This window comes from Schistocerca piceifrons, chromosome 1 (genome assembly GCF_021461385.2).
Source record: "Schistocerca piceifrons isolate TAMUIC-IGC-003096 chromosome 1, iqSchPice1.1, whole genome shotgun sequence".
Classification (NCBI taxonomy): Eukaryota; Metazoa; Arthropoda; class Insecta; order Orthoptera; family Acrididae; genus Schistocerca; species Schistocerca piceifrons.
Genome location: NC_060138.1, coordinates 925301228 through 925323523, shown reverse-complemented (window position 1 = coordinate 925323523; position 22296 = coordinate 925301228).

Sequence of the window (22296 nt, the reverse complement as noted above, 5' to 3'; positions counted from 1 at the left end):
CCATCAATACTAATGCAACATGCCACTATTCTACGTAGTACGTCATGACTAAAAGCGAAAACAGACATGGATGATTATATACTGTAATAGAAGCAAAACCATTCTAGTAAACATGCGTCCACAAACACTGTGTACAATTACTGGCAGCGAGAATGTATGGTCGCTAGAAGATCGGACTCCACACGGCCACGATGCACTATTGAGAGGGAACAACATCGTGTTCGGCATATGGCTCTGGCGCACCCCACTGCATGTGCTTCAGCAATAGAAAAGTGACTGACACCGCAGTGACACAACGAACTGTTACAAATCGTTCATAGAATGAAGTCTTTCACGGCAGGTGTTGTCATCACTTAACATTTCCGGGCTGAGATGCCGTGGTTCATACATAAGACTATCCCCTGACGTTTCACCTTCGACTGCGGAAGGCATCCTCCAGCATTATTCAGACATTGCCTTACAACAACGTATTTTCAAAAAAACAGATTGACTGGGTGGCTATGGGAAATCCTCTTAGTCCGGCGGTGGCTAACTTGTTCATGGCGAACTCTGAACAACGTGCGCTGCAAACAGCTAGAAAAAGACCAGCCAGATGGTATCGTTATGTAGACGATACATTTCTTGTATGGACCCATGGGGAAGAGGAACTAGATGCCTTCCTGTTACATCTGAATAGTATTAATCCAAGAATTCAATTCACTATGGAAAAGGAAATCGATGGTCACCTGAACTTCTTAGATGTAACTGTAATCAAACGAGGGGACGGTTCATTGGGTCATAAGGTTTTCAGAAAAGACACATACACTGATCGTTACCTGCAGAAAGATTCTAACCACCACCCAAGACATAAAAGAGGGATGATTAAAACATTAATAGACAGGGCGCACAAAATATGTAAACCAGCTCACTTAGATGATGAGATTGAACACCTTAGAGCGACCTTCAAGTAGAATTGGTATTCCAACAGAGAGATAGATCTTGCACTACGCCCTAGACTGACAACTAGGACGGACGAGGATCGACACCAATCCAAGGGGAAAAAGTTCTTACCATTCATCACTAAGGTCACTGATCGCAATGGAAAAATTTTGAGGAAGTACGATATGGAAACTGTTTTCAGACCCACTACGAAAATAAAAGAATGTTTAAAATCCGCAAAAGATAAACGACATCCTCATGATACACCAGGTGTCTATAAAATTCCGTGTAGTTGTGGAAAAGTCTATATAGGCACAACAAAAATAAGCGTCAACACCCGTCTCGGTGAACATAAAAGGAACTGCCGCCTCGGACATATTGATAAATCGGCTGTCGCGGAACATGTGTTTCAGGGAGGTGATCATGAAATAAAGTCTAGTGAGACGACCATCATAGCAAAGACGTCGCGTTATTATGCGCGAATGTACAGAGAGGACATCGAGATTGCCAAACACTGCAATAATTTTAATAGAAAATATGAAGGCATTAAGCTGGAAAACATATGGATGTCAACATTGCAACAACAGCGTGACAGTCGTTTAGTTTCAATTGAGAAAGTTGGCAATATCAGAGATCATAGCACAGCCGACGTCACGTGATTGGCAGCGGCGCCCTCTGGATGGCTTATATACACGGCGTTCACTAGTGCTATCGTTGCAGTTCACCGATTGTCCTCGGAGGATGCCTTCTGCAGTCGAAGGCGAAACGTCAGGGGAGAGTCTTATGTATGGACCACGGCATCTCAGACCGGAAATGTTAAGTGATGTTACAAATCGGTTGCTTAAGAGCAGTTCCGAGCCAGACGCCCTGTAGAGCGCATGTCAGTGGCACCAAACCCCCGCCATCTGCGACTTCATTGGTGTCAATCGAGAACTTACCGGAGGGCATGTTTGACGTCTGTTGTATTTTCTCATGAAAGCCGGTTGCGCCTCGGTACCACTGAAGGACGTGTGTTGGCTATCAGGGCACCACCCGAGGGCCGGCGACCAACCTGCCTGCTTGCTAGACACACCGGGCTTGCACCTGGAGCTGTGGTCTGGGGTGCGATTTCGTGACAGCAGGGGCACTCTCGTGATTATCCCATGCACTCTGACTGCAAATTTGTACGTGCGTATGGTGATTCGACCTGTCGTGCTGCCATTCACGAACAGCATTCGACAGGGTGTTTTCCAACAGGATAACGCTCACCCACATGTCACTGTGGTAACCCAACACTGTCTACAAAGTGTCGATATGTTGCCTTAACCTGTTAGGGCGCCACATCTATCTCCAATCGAGTACACGTGGGGACATCATCGGACAACAACTCTAGTGTCATCCACAACCAGTATTAACAATCCCTGTATTGGCCGAACAAGTGCAACATGCGTGGAACGTGTAACGGGACATCCTCCTCTAGCATTACTTTTCCTCAACAGCAGTTTTTGATACTAGTATTGGTTTTCGAATTTTGGACAGGTCAATATTATCTCAATTGCTTTTCTGAAAACTTCCATGTAGTTTTATACACAGTATGTTGTATTTCAAGCTAAATTTAATGAAAATGAATTACTTTATAAAATGGTTTAGTCTCGATGTTATAATCGAAAAGTATTAGTTCTGAATGTATAGTTAAAATTACTTTTTAGAAACATTTGAAATTACGAACTACTGGCACACTTAAAATTTATATTATTAATTACACAATACTGTATTGGTTATTGGTTCAAAAATGCCTCTGAGCACTATGGGTCTTAACAGCTGAGGTCATCAGTGCCCTAGAACTTATAACTACTTAAACCTAACTAACCTAAGGACATCACACACATCCACGCCCAAGGCAGGATTCGAACCTGCGACTGAAGCGCCTAGAACCGCTCGGCCACTCCGGCCGACTATTGGTTATTATGTTTATTTCTGGATTCATTTATGGAATAACAATTGAAAGTAATAATGTAACAGAAACTAGAAGAAACTCATTTGTTCAGAAAAATTGCAAACTCTTTGGAATATGGCTATCCCCGCAGTGTGTGAGAGACGTAAGCATGCCTCTGATGTGATCGGACGTACTTTTTTTATTTTGTGTGAACAATGTAATTTCAGTTTTATTAAATTGATAAATCAAAATACTGTATAATGTACTAAAATATGAGAAAATGTATTAACGTAAAAACAAAAAGTGTGCAACAACAATCTTCATATTTACTTAGCTCAATCCAACCGTGATGACCTAAAATGTGACATTTTCACCTTCAAGAATCATATCCCTAGACCAGAAGAACTGGAGCCAACTCTACATGAAAAGCTAAGTAAACTAGAAAGTTTATTGTAATCTTCGCTCCTCTCAAATCTTCATAAAAGACTAATATGGACAATAGATGGCATTAGGAAGGAGGGCTGAGATCCCATAAACATATCCGGTTACCTGTACAACACAATACTTGCACGTTTGCATACTTGCGTTCAAAATTTTGGCGATTACACCGGTTATTAATATACTAGCATGTCATATTTGCAATATCTTATCTCGCGCTCACATTAACCTGTGATCTTGGATTGTTAATAACTTAAATACGTCACCAAGATAAGCGTATTCCCGAAATTTCATTACTCTACATTAATTATATTTTGGTATTGCAGTTTTTACACTACTGGCCATTACAACTGCTACACCAAGAAGAAATGCAGATGATAAACGGGTATTCATTGGACAAAGATATTATACTAGAACTGACATGTGATAACATTTTCACGCAATTTGGGTGCATAGATCCTGCGAAATCAGTACCCAGAACAACCACCTCTGGCCGTAATAACGGCCTTGATACGCCTGGTCATTGAGTCAAACAGAGCTTCGATGGCGTGTACAAGTACAGCTGCCCAAGCAGCTTCAACGCGATACCACAGTTCATCAAGAGTAGTAGTGACTGGCGTATTGTGTCGAGACAGTTGCTCGGCCACCATTGACTAGACGTTTTCAATTGGTGAGAGATCTCGAGAATGTGCTGGCCAGGGCAGCAGTCGAACATTTTCTGTATCCAGAAAGGCCCGTACAGGACCTGCAACATGCTGTCATGCATTATCCTGCTGAAATGTAGGGTTTCGCTGGGATCGAATGAAGGGTAGAGCCACGGGTCGTAACACATCTGAAATGTAACGTCCACTATTCAAAGTGCCGTCAATGCGAACAAGAGGTGACCGAGGCGTGTAACCAATGGCACCCCATACCATCGCGCCGGGTGATACGCCAGTATGGCGATGACGACTACACGCATCCAATGTGCGTTCACCGTGATGTCGCCAAACACGGATGCGACCATCATGATGCTGTAAACAGAACCTTGATTCATCAGAAAAAATGACGTTTTGGCATTCGTGCACCCAGGTTCATCGTTGAGTACACCATCGCAGGCGCTCCTGCCTGTGATGCAGCGTCAAGGGTAATTGCAGCCATGGTCTCCGAGCTGATAGTCCATGCAGCTGCAAACGTCGTCAAACTGTTCGTGCAGATGGTAGTTGTCTTGCAAACGTCCCCATCTGTTGACTCAGGGATCGAGACGTGGCTGCACGATCCGTTACAGCCTTGCGGTTAACATGCCTGTCATCTCCATCCAGCACGGCGTTCTGTATTACCCTCCTGAACCCACCGATTCCATATTCTGCTAACAGTCATTGGATCTCGACGAACGCGAGCAGCAATGTCGCGATAGGATAAACCGCAATCGCGATAGGCTACAATCCGACCTTTATCAAAGTCAGAAACGTGATGGTATGCATTTGTCGTCCTTACACGAGGTATCACAACAACGTTTCACCAGGCAACGCCGGTCAACTGCTGTTTGTGTACGAGAAATCGGTTGGAAAGTTTCCTCATGTCAGCACGTTGTAGGTGTCGCCACTGGCGCCAACCTTGTGAGAATGATCTGAAAAGCTAATCATTTGCATATCACAGCATCGTCTTCCTGTCGGTTAAATTTCGCGTCTGTAGTACGTCATCTTCGTGGTGTAGCAATTTTAATGGCCAGTAATGTACTTCTGTCAGTGTATTTCAGGGTGTGCTTTCAATTTACGGTACTGTGATCCACATTTTGGGAGAAGCTCGCCCTGCAGAGGCAGGCGTCTACTGTCTCAGAGCCGTCTGGCCGCGCGGCAGGAAGTTCCCGGCTAGACGGTGGGTCGCGCCACGCTGCGCCGTGTGGGCGCTGACTTATCGCTAACAAGTTTATTGCGGCCGCCTCCCACGCGCCGGCCGGCCCACAGCTCGATTGAATTTCATGAATGAGAGCCAGCCAGCCAGCCAGGCCGAGACCCGGGTCCCGGGCCCCGGCAGGCCAGAGCCGGCGATGGCGCTGGCTGCATTATTCAGCGGCCACGCCACGACACACCGCCACCTCCGGCGCTGCGCCGTCGCGCCGCCCTGCCCGCCAGGCACGCGGCATTGCGGCCGCACCACCTGGAGGACTTCGTGCTCCACACTAGGCGCAAGCTCCCCGGCAGGTACCTCTTCTCAAAAAATAAGATAGAACGGGGTTAACCTTCGCATTTCTGTTTCCCTGACGTGTTGTTGTTGTGGTCTTCAGTCCAAAGATTGGTTTGATGCAGGTCCCCACGCTACTCTTCCCTGTGCAAGCCTGATCTCCTAATAACTACTGCAACATACGTCCTTCTGAATCTGCTTACTGTATTCATCTCTTTGTCTTCGTATACCCCACATTTCCCTCCATTACTAAATTGGTGATTCCTTCATGTCTCAGAATATGTCCCATCAACCGGTCCCTTTTTTAGGCAAGTTATCTACATCTACATTTATACTCCGCAAGTCTCCCAACGTTGTGTGGCGGAGGGCACTTTACGTGCCACTGTCAATACCTCCCTTTCGTGTTCCAGTCGCGTATGGATCGCGGGAAGAACGACTGCCGGAAAGCCTCCGTGCGCGCTCGAATCTCTCTAATTTTACATTCGTGATCTCCTCGAGAGGTATAAGTAGGGGGAAGCAATATATTCCATATCTCATCCAGAAACGCACCCTCTCGAAACCTGGACAGCAAGCTACACCGCGATGCAGAGCGCCTCTCTTGCAGAGTCTGCCACTTGAGTTTGCTAAACATCTCCGTAATGCTATCACGCTTACCAAATAACCCTGTGACGAAACGCGCCGCTTTTCTTTGGATCTTCTCTATCTCCTCTGTCAACCCGACCTGGTACGGATTCCACACTGATGAGCAATACTCAAGTATAGGTCGAACGAGTGTTTTACTCGGCACGTACATGTCTAAAACGCATTTTACGATTGCCTTGAACTTTTTCCATAATCACTCAACATCGTCAGTGTCGGAATAGAAATTTTCGTTTTGATCTGTTAGGTAATCTGAAATCTGCCTCCTATTACTAAACAGATAAACCTTCCTCTCTTTTTTTATAATCCTATTTACTTCCATATTCGCTTACAGAGTCGAGAAGTTCGGATCTATTTGTTATCAGTAGGTCCAAGATGTTATCTCCACGAGTCGGTTCTCTGTTTAATTGCTCGATGTAATTTTCTGATAGTGCACTCAGTATAATGTCACTCGATGGATATGCCACAAACTTCTTGTCTCCTCAGTTCTGTTCAGTGCCGCCTCATTAATTACATGACTTACCCATCTAATCTTCTGCATTCTTCTGTAGCACCATATTTCAGAAGCTTCTACTCTCTCCTTGTCGAAACTGCTTATCGACCATGTTTCGCTTCCATACCGATTCTGTAGTCGATGTTAAAAATTTCTCTTCTTCAGGAATGCTTTTCTTACCACTGCCAGTCTTGATTTTATATCCTCTGTACTTCAGCCATCATTAGTTATTTTGCTACCCTAATAGCAAAACCCATCTACTACTTAAAGTGTCTCATTTCATAATCTAAGCCCTCAGCATCACCTGATGTAATTCGACTACATTTCGTTATCCTATTTTTTTCTTTTTTTGATGTTCATCTTATATCCTCCTTTGAAGACATTATCCATTCAGTTCAACTGGTCCTCCATGTTCTTCGCTGTGTCTGACAGAATTACAGTGTCATCAGCAAACTTCAAAATTTTTACTTTTTCTCCCCGAACAAATTTTTCTTTTGTTTCCTTCACTGCTTGTTCAATGTACAGATTGAATAGCATAGGGGATACTCTGCAACTTCTTAACCACTGCTTCCCTTTCATGCCCCTTACTTCATAACTGCCGTCTGGTTTCTGTATAAGTTGTAAATAGGCATTCGGTCCCTGTATTTTATCACGTGCTACCTTCAGAATTTCAAAGGTGCATACGGGACTCTACTGAACATGACAAATCCAATATGGCGTCTCGCTTTTCTGCTTGCGTTGTAGGAAGCGTTCTTGCTTCCGATTGGTTCTAGTTCATATGGTACGTTGCTGAAATATCGCAGAACGTATTTTGTTTTTCACGTAACGGGATGGCTTCTCATCGTGGGACAGCGGGAAGCGACATCACAAAACATGTAGAGCGCCACGTCGACGTTAGCTAACTCGTCCCGTATGACCACTGTTTTACAAGCTGCGATATAGTCGCAAATACAGTGATCCAGGTACTGTCAAATGCTTTTTATATCAGTCTTTGATCACAATATAAAGCCCTTCGACGATGACCGGTTTCAGTCAGTAACGACCGTCTTCAGATCTACAATACAAAAATATACAACTAGTGGAGAGTCTATCTTTTAAAACAATACAGTATTTCCTATCACGATATACTCTAATACAAACTGAGAATGTGTAGATAAAATAAGGTAAAGAGTAAATGTTCAACACCATATCCTATGTGATAAAGCCGTAATGGCATCGTCAAAACATAGAAATACACTCAGCATAGCATCGTCACGTAGAACTAAAATATGGTGTAAAATGGGCAACATCGTCCACACAGTCATTTTACAACTGTCGTTACTGTACAAAATATACAGAAGCGCAGTAGCTACCAGAAAAATGTTTGTCTATATGTTTCATAGATTTCGCTACTGTGGGCTCATATGTATTCTTCAAATACGTAAGAGCCATAATATGATGAAAATACAGTAGGTAAAATACATGTAGCTGACTTTTAAATTTTGATAATTACTGTAGAAACCAACTGTGATAAAATAAAAGATGACTGTAGTAACATATAACATTACTTGAAGGAAATGTACACTTTTTTGGTGAATTTACGGTCGAAAGTAAAATTTACGTAATCCACTGCCTATTGTAATCTATAAATTACCTCTGAAATATAAAATGTCTACATGACAAAATATCTGTATGGAACAAAAGACAGTCAATGATCAGCGCCAGGATGTTACGTAGGCGCTTAGCGATCGTAAGAACTCAACCGCTAAAAGGGGTTTCGTACATCGTGATACGTCTCCCACAGAAGAGGTTAAAACAATAAATTAATAGTCAATAAATGAGATTATATAGTCTGGCCATACAATCCATGCATTCGTCGCTCTAATCCTGTAACTGATTATATCTTGTCTATTCACTGATACGCTTTAATTCATTTTATCTGTACAATCCCAGTTTGTATCAGAGTATATTGTGATAGGAAATACTACGTTGTTTTGAAAGATACACTGTTCACTAGTTGTATATTTTTATACTGTAGATCTGAAGATGGTCATTACTGACTGAAACCGGTCATCGTCAAAGGACTTTATATTGCCGTCAAAGACTGAAATAAAAAGCATACGACTGTTTTAGCCTTTGAGGCAGAGGAAAGGAGGGCACTAGTGTAAAATCAATGATTATCAGTCTTTGCGCCAAAGTCCAGGATTAAATCCCAAATCTCTTCGTAGTGTCTTATGAAGTGAGGGCATGCGACACTGTTGATGGTGATCCCTTCGTCAGATGCGGACTCCACGGGCCCTTTGGTACTATTCGACAGGAGTAGACTGAAGTGCCGGAATCTGGTTTCCCCCCTCTCCCATCTCTCATCATCATCATCATCATCATCATCATCATCATCATCATCACAATACAACACAAAAACGACAGCATATTACACACATTCATTACAGTCACCTCCACATCCCACATACCCATAAACATACATCTCTCACACTTACCGAAGCAAAGGTGCTACTGCACGTGAAGAATGAGGAAACATTTCCCAATTATTTATTACATTTATTTATTTATTTAACCTGATCAGATTAGGGCCATCAGGTTCTCTCTTACATCGGACCAGTGTTCCACACATGCAGTATTTCACACATCAGAGTTACATCACGACAATAGTTTAAATAAGAAAATTAGATTACTATAATGACAATATGAATAAAGAGTAATGACTAAGACCTAATAAAGTAAATGCTGGCAATATTTTTACAACAGGTGCTATACATACAAATTATGATAAAAGCAATAATAATAACAGTAAAAAAATCAAATAATAATGATAAACATGAGAAAAATTGGCAATAGTAATGAAGATCTGTGCAGATGTACATTAATATCTTGGTGTGAAAAGTAGATGTTTACTAGTATAGAGAGTTTTGGGGAAGGGAGATTTAAGGAGGGAGAAAGAGGGAAGTAATGAGGTGAAGTGAATTTATGTACATAGGAAGGCATTACTGTTGCTTAAGTAGATACGTCATTAACTCTTTTCTGATGCCGGACATGTTTTTAAGTTCTCTAAGATAACGAGGGAGGTTATTCCAGAGTTAGGTTCCCGCTACTGTAAAGGACTTGGAGTAGGTAACTGAGCAATGCAGTGGAACAGAGAGGAGCCGGCCGCGGTGGTCTAGCGGTTCAGGCGCTCAGTCCGGAACCGTACGACTGCTACGGTCGCAGGTTCGAATCCCGCCTCGGGCATGGATGTGTGTGATGTCCTTAGGTTAGTTAGGTTTAAGTAGTTCTAAGTTCTAGGGGACTGATGACCACAGATGTTAAGTCCCATAGTGCTCAGAGCCATTTGAACCATTTGAACAGAGAGGATTTTATTACGATAGGAACGTGTGTTTCTGTCATGTTGTTCCGACATAAGCGTTAAGGACGAGGAGAGATATGAGGGACACTGTACATTTATAAGGCAGTAGATAAGACAGAGTGTATGGAAATCTCTGCGTTTGTCTGCACGCAGCCAGGACAATTTTGCATATGCTGGTGAAATGTGATCAAAAATTCGAACGTCACAGATATATCCGACGCAGGCATTCACAACCAACTGCAGACGTCGCGAATTTTCCTGAGAGAGGCCTTGTGGGATAATATCGCTGTAGTCAATGATTGGGAGTATAAGCGTTTGTATTAATTTCTTTTTCAGATCGAAAGGGAAGAGTTTTTTATATTTTTGTAGGACATGAAGGGATGCTGATGCTTTTTTGCACACTGCAGTTACGTGCTCTGTCCAATTTAGATTTTCATCTATTATTATTCCCAAACTCTTTGCTGAGGGAGAGAAGTTAATATTTGTTCCATTTAGGATAAGAGATGGTACGAATTCCCGATGTTTTGGGCTAGTGACCTTAGGGCGACCAACAATTACCGCTTGGGTTTTAGATGGGTTTAGTTTTAGTCCTATGTCCTGTGCCCATTTTGATAGTGTATCGAGGTCCGTACTGAAATTTTCAATAGGTTTCTTAAGATTGCTTGGTTTCGCACTTAGATACAACTGAAGGTCATCAGCATACATATGATATTTGCAATAGGTCAGAACCGATGACACATCATTGACATATAGTGAGAAGAGTATAGGACCTAATACTGAGCCTTGGGGAACGCCTGACACTACCTGCCGCCATTGTGATTTTATATTCCTGGACAGGACGCGTTGCTGACGAGACGTCATGTATGAGCGAAACCATTGCACTGCACTTGGTGAGAAATGTAGACCGCTAAGTTTGGTTAGTAAGATGTCGAAGTCGACAGTATCAAATGCTTTGCTGAAATCTAAGAAGCAAATGATAGTCGCTTCTTGTCTGTCCATGGCAAGTTTCAGGCCATCTGTCACCTTTATCAGTGCGGATGTTGTGCTTCGATGTTTACGGAAACCTGATTGGTATTCGTCTAGTAGGTTGTTAGTAGTTAGGTAGTTGGTGAGCTGGTCATGGACTATATATTCGAAGGCCTTTGATAGTGGAAGAAGAAGGCAGATGAGGCGGTAGTCAGAGGGTGCTGTGGCGATGTCCTTTTTAGGCAGTGGGTTAATTTGTCCCAGTTTCCAGGCTTCAGGGAAAACACTTGTGATTAATGAATCGTTGAAAATGTCTGTTATAGAGGGCAGTAGTTGATCAATAATAAGTTTTACCATCCGGATAGTGATGCCATCATGTCCAGTAGATGCTGATCTAATCCGCATTATGGCTTTCTTGACAGTATTGCAAGTGACGTGCTGTAGATAGAATTTTTCTTTGCTACAGTCGTTCATCCCCATGAAGTAATCAGTGATTCTCTGCTGTTTTTTTTCAGTTCAATTGTGGAAGTAGGTAATGAGAAGAATCGGTTTAGTTCTTCAACTGGAACCATGGGATTTTCTGCAACTTTTATTTTGCCTAAACCGAGACTACGGAGATTTTTCCACAGGATAGTTGGTTTACATCTATTGTCAGCTAATGTACGCGCGTGCTTGAGCTTAGCGTTTCTCACCGCTTGACTGAGTATGTTTCGTTTCTGCTTGTATATAGTATGATTTTCAGGTGTAGGGTGTATCTTGTATGCTAGACGTGCAGCGTCTCTGAGATTCATGAGCTGTTTGAGTTCATCAGTCAGCCAAGGCTGAACTTAGCCTACGGGGTCTCTCGGTCAACAACCCCATACTACTTCTTACTCGGCTGATAATCCCGTATTTTCATGCCTATTGGATACGCTGATTAAAATTTCATTCTTAAGGAAAGAAATAATCATTCCCACAAATGAAACGTGATGTGATTACATAGTAGCTGTTGGATCTGTGTATTGTTATTGGAAATTTTGGGAGAATATCGCAATACAGCATGACGAGAGGACATCCACGTGCAGCTTGCCGCCATCTTTCAGACTTTCCAAAAGGTCGAATCACTGGTACCAGGGACAAAGGAGCATAACATCGACAGATCCCACATAGAGCTGATTATAGTGTAATGACTGCAGAACAAGTAATTTCGAGATAGACGCAAGACAACAATGTAGCAGTGGGTCTGTAGGGCTGACCGAGTCTGACGTATAGACGGGAAAAATCAGCAGAGGCTACTGGCAGTGTTTCACCACGGTCCATCGGGAACGGAGTAATGGAACCTAGGCCGAGATCTCGATCTGCCATGTGCCGCCTGGCCCTGATGCCTCATTATGTAAGACACTTAAATGCTGTAGACTTAGTGTCAACTGGGAAATTGTAGTCACTCTGTGGTGTTCCGCGATGAGCGATGAGTCTTGCTTCTGTTCGCGGCGGTAAGATCGACGCCATCTTATCCGAAGACTACCTGGTGAAAGGTCACATGAAGCAGCGATTCTTGAGACCCGCACATTTCCAGCACCTGGGGTCATGGAGTGTGCACCTATCGAAAGTGACAACAGGACTAATTCGTTAACCGTCAAATGGGGGCTGAATGTTTGCCAATATGTGGCAAGAACGTTAAGCCTTGTTTTCATATCCTTCGTGGCCAATGTATGAAATGGCTTGTTCCAGCAGGATAATATAAAAGCCCACATTGCATTTCAAATCGCGAACGCCTTGACGAATGTGCGGATGCTTGACTGGCCTGGCCGGTTGCCTGGTTTGTCACACATGTGTAGGACGCGATAGAAGGACTGATGCTTTCATATCAGCTTCCTGGCAACAACCTTCTACAACTGACTCGGAACGTGTTTCAAGTATAGCAAGAAGTTCTTCATGATATCGAGGCTGTCCTTCCATCCCATAACTCTACGAAAGTGTATTCGTGCCAATGGGGGACACATCTCATACTCATATTGATGATAGACGTCATACAGATTGAATAAAATAAAAGTGTAAGCATATAAAGTTTGATAAATATCGGACTGACGTCATGATGTAACACTTTTCATACCCGTCAGTTATCAGAACACGATATGTTACAGATATAGATAAGTGACGACAAATCTCACTGTCTTCCTTACAGAGTGAGCATGTCTCCGCCCTCAACATTGTATGACGAGGTGTGCATTTCCAACATCTTGTCGCTAGTCGCGGTTTCACCATCCTTCCACAACTTACCATAGATTCTCGCAATAGAAGCACATTAACCATTAATCAGTTCCGGAGTTGCTAATTTCCAGGGACCGAGCCACAAAAACTTGCCCTTCGTGAAAGTCGTTTATGTGTATCGATTTCAGTTAGAACCCGACGTTGAGTACTCCAGACATTGCCCGTCCCTGGGCTCCTGTAGAGCACACAGATCAGAGTTCATTGTCTCCAATGTGTTCCTACGGTAGAAGTAGACGGCCGTTGGCTCTCTTCAGGAAATAAATACTATTCCCAGCGGCTGGATTGACGGTTCGTATCCTGCTATTCAAGTCTCAGCATGCCGGTCCTCATATGCAACGGTTGCCCCGCTTTCTGGACCTGAGCTTTGAAATGGAAATCTTATTGTCCATGTTGTATTTTAGACGATATTGATTCTGTTCTTTAGTACTGATTTAAACTCACGTTACTTGCACTCATAATGTTCGCTCTCTGCAACGTTTCCAACAATAGACTTAGCGTCGATCTTGGCTTCCATATCCTACGTGATACGCTATGGCGCCCCGTCTGGTTTGTGTGGGGCTAAAACACAAAAGTTTTTATAAAGTTTATTGAAATTGAGTTAAATGATTTTTCAGAATCTTTGAAAGAAGTAATTCATTCTATAATTGTGTTCTTGACTTGTAAGTGAACATACATACTGTATCAATTTTTATAGTAAACTTATTCCTTTGCCTCATTAAAATTCAATGTTTCTCCTATGCAGCTGGTGAGCTCCTGTATTCACTGTAGGAAAGTAAAACAGTGATAGTCCTACAACACCTTTCGGCATTGCCTTCCTACACAGGTCGCCTTTGCATTTTTTTTTTTTTTTTGTCATATACATTGAAACACCATCTCGTGGCGTTTTTATCGACTTCGGATTTCAAATGACTTTTCACAACACGCGTGGAACTATTTCTGCAATGCAATTGTTTTTATTATTAACTACATTTGATTTTAAATAATTCCTGAAATGTTCGTACAATTTTTTGTCTTATTATTTACTGTACCATCTGGTATCTTTACTGATAAATTATGATATCTAATTACCACAAATATCTGTTTCGCTTTTTTCATACTTTTAATGTTTCGAACCTTTTCTGTTTGTGCCTTCTCACATTTCCGAAGTGCTTAGTTCACTTCATCATATTCTTCGACATCCCTGTTACCGTTCGACGAAACTTTTCACGCTCTCTTTAACAGTTTCCATATTCCGCGCGAGAGTTTGTTTTACTTTGCTTTCGTAGTAGCCTCAATATCTTATACTTTTTGCATAAGTACCTTTGTTATTAATTAGTATTTCGTCTATGCTTGTATAATCTTCATTTTGTAAGATGGAGTACTTTTTGCTGAATGTAATCTGATATACCTCCTAGTCTTAAATTAATTTTGGGTGTTAGTTCACTTACAGTATGTAGTTCTTTTACAACTAATAACTAGCATTCAATGATCATCAGATGATCGGAAAATGAATTTTTATTTACGTACGTCCAACAAATCTTAACAATAGCTGTACGGCAATGCATATCGAAAGATTGTTGCTGTTTCAATACTTTATAAAACTCGAACAGAACGTAAGCAAAAACATAAAAGATGAGTGATTATAAGTTATGGACTGTGAATAAAAAGAAACAATGGTGACTGGTAGAAGTAACTACACTAACGGCTGAAACAGCCTTCCACACAATATAGTCTACGTCTAAAAGTAATCCATACATCTTGTAAAGTGTGTGTGTTTGTGTTTTCCACTTCTCCTAAACCCCTCGACCAATTTCGACCAAACTTGGTACACATATCCCCTAATATCAGGCAACAATTTCAGCGGGAGTGACCACCATGTACCCATCATAGTCCAGGAGGTATGACGTCGTAAACAATGAGTGAAAAACTGCAGCATGATGCAAGACGTTTAAGCTGATTATTTCTTAATTACTATCTCTATTCGCAACACTTTTCGCACAGAGTATCCACATGCGCCACTGAATTTACTTACAAAATGATATCGTTGTATGACACATAGGTCAGAAGATACGACGTCAGAAACACTGAGATGCATGAAAAAATGCGGCGTCATGCATGAAGCTTTAATACATTTGTTTTTTACTACTACGGCGCTCCTACAATCGAGGCAACTTGAGAAATTCCCTGACATCTGGCATCGCTTTTGACAGCTTTTAACTGTGAAGCGCAAACTGCTGTAGGTGAAAGTTATAGCCTTCTATAGCGCTATGAAGAAGTGTTGCCATAGAGACATCAACAAAATCGCGTTGTAGACACGCGAAGTACCTGCGCCCAGCCTACAGAAACAGTCGGGGATAATGTTTCTTAATCTGGAGACTGTACTTATACATTTGTACGTTATGCATATTTCTTTATACTGATGTTTCATAATTTCAAAGGTGTTTTCACGAATACATGGAAACGAAATTTTTTCGATACTTTACTACAAACCCGGTCCATTTTTGTTGAGGTTTATAATAGAAAATAGGCAAAATAAATACACGGGCAATACACTTATTTCATACTTCGCATGCCGTTGGAAAGAATATGCTATCCAGAATGAGATTTTCACTCTGTAGCGAAGTGTGCGCTGATATGAAACTTCCTGGCAGATTAAAACTGTGCCCGACCGAGACTCGACCTCGGGACCTTTGCCTTTTGCGGGCAATTGCTCTACCAATTGAGTTACCGAAGCACGACTCACGCCCCGTCCTCACAGCTTTACTTCTGTCAGTACCTTGTCTCCTACCTTCCAAACTTTACAGAAGCTCTCCTGCGAACCTTGCAGAACTAGAACTCCTGAAAGAAAGGATATTGCGGTGACATGGCTTAGCCACAGCCTGGGGGATGTTTCCAGAATGAGATTTTCACTCTGCAGCGGAGTGTGCGCTGCTATGAAACTTCCTAGCAGGTTAAAAATGTGTGCCGGACCGAGACTCGAACTCGGTAGAGCAATTGCGCGCGAAATGCAAAGGTCTCGAGTACGAGTCTCGGTCCGGCACACAGTTTTAATCTGCCAGGAAGTTTCAGGATATGGCTATATCTGCAAATTCGGTGCACTAACAACTGCCTTTCTCATATGGAAGAGACGCGGATAGATCCCGGATCTGTTGACCGAATTCTGGGACTAACTCTGCATTCAAAAAATTGAGTGGCAGTCTTCGAAGAAAGCACTTGAGATAGGTTTTGAATTCTCGACATCCAGGAATATGTGGCACTGTATAGCAATATCGTTTATTTTTGGGAGATGCATATGGAGCCTGTAGATGACATAGTGAAATGCCGAAACTGGTAGTCGAAATAGAATAAAATAACGTCTTAACTACACAGCTGTCGGCGGATTTCATTGATATTTGCTTGACCAGCTGATGTCCCCTGTTCATGATGAGTCAACAGAGACTTCGCTTCCAGTACCTACCTGAATGACAAGTGCTGCAGCGGTGATGGGTGGGGCATGCTCAGCATCCGGCCGTCACTGCGCGCCGCGCAGCTGCTGCGGCCTCTACAATCTACAGTCTAGAGTCTACAAGAAGCGGTGCAGCGCGCTCCACCCTGCCCTGCCGCGCAGTGATTGATGGGCGGAATAATGAATGATCCGCGGGCAGCGGCGGTCAGGTCTTAACATGTCGGGCCTGGCGTGGCGCCTGACAGCAGCCGCCAGACATCTCCTTCACCATCTCTTCCTTTTTTATTGCCGCACAAATATTCATTAATCTCTCCCATCGCCGACAATCCCTCTCTCGCCGCCAGCCCTTATCATACCGTCTTCAACGTACGGAAACAGACATTCGTCTCATACATAATACAGGAAATTCTTGATTGACCTGGAATTGTGAAGCGGTACTGGTTTTCCTTTGCTTTGTTTCTTTCCTTTCCAACGTATAGTGATGGGTAGACGATCATGCTACACTTTACTTACAAAATAATTTATTTTAGAGGGATGGACTATTGATCACTTATTTAATTTAAGCAGAATTCCAAGAAAATACAATGTCTCTGATAAGTCATAGTACCACAATATCAAAGCAATTTACTGTATTTCGGAGGACTTAAATACAAAGACTATGTGTCAAGCGGATCTGTATGTGCACAGTAGCGTCATACACAGACATTGTGCATCTCCAAGTTCTCCGCTTACGGTGCATTCCAGAGTTACACTTCGAAAGGTTTGCGCAATTCTTTATGGGTCTTCCACCGACGATGAGCCACATTAGAGTTGCCCATTATCTAGTGTGATAAGATTGGCTCTTATAGTAGCAATTTCCATGGGTCTGGAGATGTTGCCGAGCCCAGACCAACGTAGCGGCCTCGAAATTTTTCATCAGGGGACTCAGGCACGTGAGTAACAATGTATGCTGGAGGTCCGTTCAGCTGTAATCAAATGTGATCCATGATTCCATAGTCTGCCAGCTGAAGTATTAGCCATATTTTCATTTCCAAATAAAAATTTTCCATTCGCAAACACGTTACTGTGATGCTTCAGGCAAATTCCTTGGAAACTATTTCACAGAATGGGGATTTTTCCCTGTACCTCAGCGAATTGCGAAATATCGAACATTCACAGAAAATAACATTTCCAAGAGAGACACGGCATTTCTAAATGGTGCCAGATCAGCACGGAAGGATGCAACTTCCTACTCAATGTCGTCGTCTGCTAATTCATTCACAAACGTCGGTCTAAAAAAATTTCTTTTTCAAATATTTCTCAATTTGTCCATTCAATATTGAGTGCGTTAACAGTTCTTTAGCAACTCTTCGCAAATTTATTTCATTAGAGACGGCACAGTTGTTTGAGCAACGGTGGTACACGTTTCTGTTCGCATTTTCTCACATCCACTGCACGGCCTGTTGTTAATACCGCCTGAAACATAAGCACAGTACTCCCAGTAGAGCAGGGCTGCATTACGAGGTAAGGCCATGGAAAGCGGTCTCTAAACGCACTCATTATCTCTGTCACTGTTTTTCCTTTATGTCGACGTTCGTGCACACACACAAACATCACTAATCTCTTCTTAACAGTGTACCTGTGTTAATCATGACTTCACAACTGAAGCAACATAATACTAAAACAAAGGAGTATAATACCGACTACAGTGGTTTTGGTCGGCTTCAAAACAGGGATAACGATGAAGCAATTAGTTTTACAACTGCACACAATCAACGATGTTGTAAGACTTCTTTAAGGGTCAGTCAAATGAAAATGAGTCAGACAGAAAAAAATTAAGTAACTGTTAATTATTTCAAAAGTTATCGTCGTAATTGTTAATATATTTATACCACTGTGAGACAAGACGGTCAATGACTGCATTAAAAAATGTTTCCGGCTGCCTACGAAACCGTGATTGTAACCATGTGTGCACCTCTTCGTTCGATTCAAATTGACGACCGCGAATGTCTTTCTTCATGGCTCCGAAAATATGGAAATCACATGAAAAGAGATCGGAGTGGGCGGGTCCACAAGTTGTAAGTTTGTTTCGACTGTAATGTAGAACATTCGCTGGGAAGTCCTTACACATCCTCCAGACAATCCTGATCTCTCCCCAAACAATTTTCGTGTTAGTGAAGTCAAGAAGAAAGATATCCATGGCCGACGATTTGCTTCGGATGAAGAGGTGCAGGACTTGGCGCGATCAAGGTTGTGTAGGCAGCCCCAAACATTTTCCCATAAAGGCATTGGCCTGTAACCTCCCCCTCACTTATCGACCTTAATGACAGTGAAAAATTAAACCGCGTGTACCTAATGGAAATTTGGGAAAAGCAATCGTCACCGAAGTTAATCTGTCGGTAAAGAGGGAGGAAAGGGTTACATCTAAATGAAAGGAAAAATGCAAATGAAACTGGTGGAAATTAATTTTGAAAAGGGGTAAAGTTAATAAAGAAAGTAAATGTGCGGCCGTTACGTTAACAATTAACTAGCGGTAATTAGATATTTGAGATTTGGGGGAAATTACGGTCGCCAGTCCTATGGACAATTACTATAGTAACTGAAAAAGAAAGGTTATTACACATATAATTAGCACTAGAAGCGTGGCAACTGAGGGTTGACACGTGTAGTGTGAAAACTGAAGGTTTGTCACAGGTAATAAATTTCGCTACACTCTGACTTAATTTAGCAAAAGAATTAATAAAACCAGAAAATTGAACGTTAATTTAGTGACTGAAATTAATAGTGAGCTTTGTTTCTGAAGCACATCGAAATTCAGTAAAATACGGTTAGTCTTGGGCTACCTCAACAATCATTTCAAAAGCTACTTGAATCTACGCAATTTAGAAATAAGAGATTTAACTTTGAACTTGAATTAAATGATTCTGAACAATTAACAATAGTAAAATTTAGTACGTACCAAGCTGAGCTGCAGTCACAGGTAAGCTAAAATACGGTAACAAAACTCGCACTCTTAATTTGTGCTTGTGTAATCTAAATATTGTAGCCAGCTATGAATACCTTAACTGAACATTAAAATTAAAGCAGTGAAATCGAATGATATTACTTTAATGCTGGCGTTTGAATTTCAACGACACTCGGGTTCATTCCGGAAAAGAAACGGACCCTGCTTGGTAATGCAATTGGGACAATGAGCAACAAAGGTTCATGCCACGTTGCTGTAATTTAGTGAGAAAAATTTAACAGTTTAAAAAGCGGAGGTCTGCCATACAGTTCTAAAACTTTACGTGCTACCAGTCTCCCTTGTTGGTTCATTGAAGGTTTGAAGTCGTCGATCGAGGAGGTGGCGACAGTCACTCATTGTCGGCCGTCCCTGTTGCAGAAGCTGGATGTTGGCGCGCCTTCTTCTCGACACGGTCTCCAGCCGAAACGGGCTCTTGATGAGTGCCAGCTAACGCTCCCGTCCGCGACACCATGTCAAAAACTAACATTGCAAGTCGAGCGCAATTACATCCTGCCAAACCCCGAAACCGCGGCAACTCGCGGGAGCGTCACACAACACACCTGCTCCACTGCCCTCTGCCCTCCTCCAGCCAGACTCCCTCTGCTCTCCCCGCGCTCCACGCGGCAGAGTTAACACTACCAAAGATCCTAAACACTTTGGTTCTCCACACGACCTATCGATGTATTCGTTCGACAGCATACTTTTCCCTAGGCAAGACCCAGCGTAAAATACAAATAATATTTACAGAACAAACCAATTATACATCGACATAGATGCATAAATATATATACAAATAGAAAAACAATTACAATATGTAAAGGCACATAAATGTCATATATTCAGGTAACAAAATAAGGAAAAAATTTATAGTGCAATAAATAGAAATAGGAGGATATGCATTTCCAGCGTTACAGGCCGTCTTGTCTCACAATGGGCTAAATGTATTTATTAACGGTTATGTAGGTTACTTCTGAAATAATAAACAGTTTACTAACGTATTTACATCTGTCTCGTTCATTTACCTGCCCCTGACAGGATACACTGTACTACTTATCTAGAACTTTGGTGCTATTGGTGACAGTTTCCAAAACGTTATAGCGTAATAAATCATTTTGTGTGCTCCACTTTGAGTGTGCGGAAATTGCTATTACAGTGCAGTGTGATTGCCTTGCGTGAGGAACAGTGCCATAGAAACTGGAACACACAGATACTGTCGACAGTTTGTGAAAACTATATCCTTGTACGAGGTGCAACGGTGCTGATACACCTTGAGTGTCTTCGACTGATAACTTGCAGAGACTGTGTCTGTCATTCTGACAGAAGTCCCAGAATTCATTGGAGGAACTGAGCATGAAACCGTCACGCCAAAGACCAACGAATTCAAGTCATGTTTAATGTCAGTAGCGAAGTGAACAAGTTAAAATTCAACGTCTTGTCAACAGGTAGGTCATTAAAGAGAGCATTAGCTGTGTTGAAAAGTGATGAAGGTAGAAATCGCCTGTAAAGCATTAAAAGTCAGTATGTCGTGATCTCATGGGGCAGAAGCAGAATCAGAGCTTATAGTTCTTTTTCTGTGCATATTTAATGTGTACGTGTTATTTTCTGATAGTAATTAGATGCAGGAAGTCTATGGTATCAGCTAAATATAGAAATTTATACAGTAGTGTCATAAACTTGATTCCCCGAAAGCGAAGAGCTCGCGGCTAAAAACGACAAATGAGTGAAAGTTTATCTGTCGACCGCTAAGAATACCGAATATTCAAAAAAATGGTTCAAATGGCTCCGAGCACTATGGGACTTAACATCTGAGGTCATCAGTCCCGCCGACCGGGGTGGCCGAGCGGTTCTAGGCGCTACAGTCTGGAACCTAGCGACCACTACGGTCGCAGGTTCGAATCCTGCCTCGGGTATGGATGTGTGTGATGTCATTAGGTTAGTTAGGTTTAAGTAGTTCTAAGTTCTAGGGGACTGATGACCTCAGAAGTTAAGCCCCATAGTGGTCAGAGCCTTTTGAACCATCATCAGTCCCCTAGAACTTAGAACTACTTAAACCTAACTAATCTAAGGAGGTCATACACATCCATACCCGAGGGAGATTCCAACCTACGACCGTAGCAGTCGCGCGGTTCTGGATTGAAGCGCCTAGAACCGCTCGGCCACCGCGGCCGGCCCGAATATTCCACGTATCACAAATTGAGGTTACTTGAGATTAGTACAAAAAAGAGCAACCAATTATGTCTGACTTATTTTATTAATAACTAAATGAGGATTACCGTTAAACATTGTTAAACAATAGAAAGGAATAATAAATTTTCAAACAACGCATTACGAATTTAGCTCCCGAAGATGTCAATACAGAGATGGAACAAAAAGAGAAGCCATTCTTAATAAGGGACTGTTATCATCTTAACAGGAATACGAGTCTTCAGGCGACTCTACGTGTTGCTAACGAGGTGTGAATCAGATCGATGATATCTGACTCCATTGTCTTCAGAGAACACAGTCACACCCTGTACCTCTTGCAGAAGGGGCGGGGAGGAGAGGAGAAGGAAACAGATACCATCCCAGAGTCAAATGAGATGCTCGGCTGCATTAACATCCTGGGAACAGGCTAGCGGCTCTCTGCCTGGAAAACAACGGTCGTCTGCTGGGGATTACGTCGTCGCATTTCATTGCGTGAGGCCAAGTAATTACCGTGTGCAGTGCGTTTGTATTCAGTGGTCTAGCATATACAAACCAGTTACTCTTTTCGACAGTAAATCTGCTT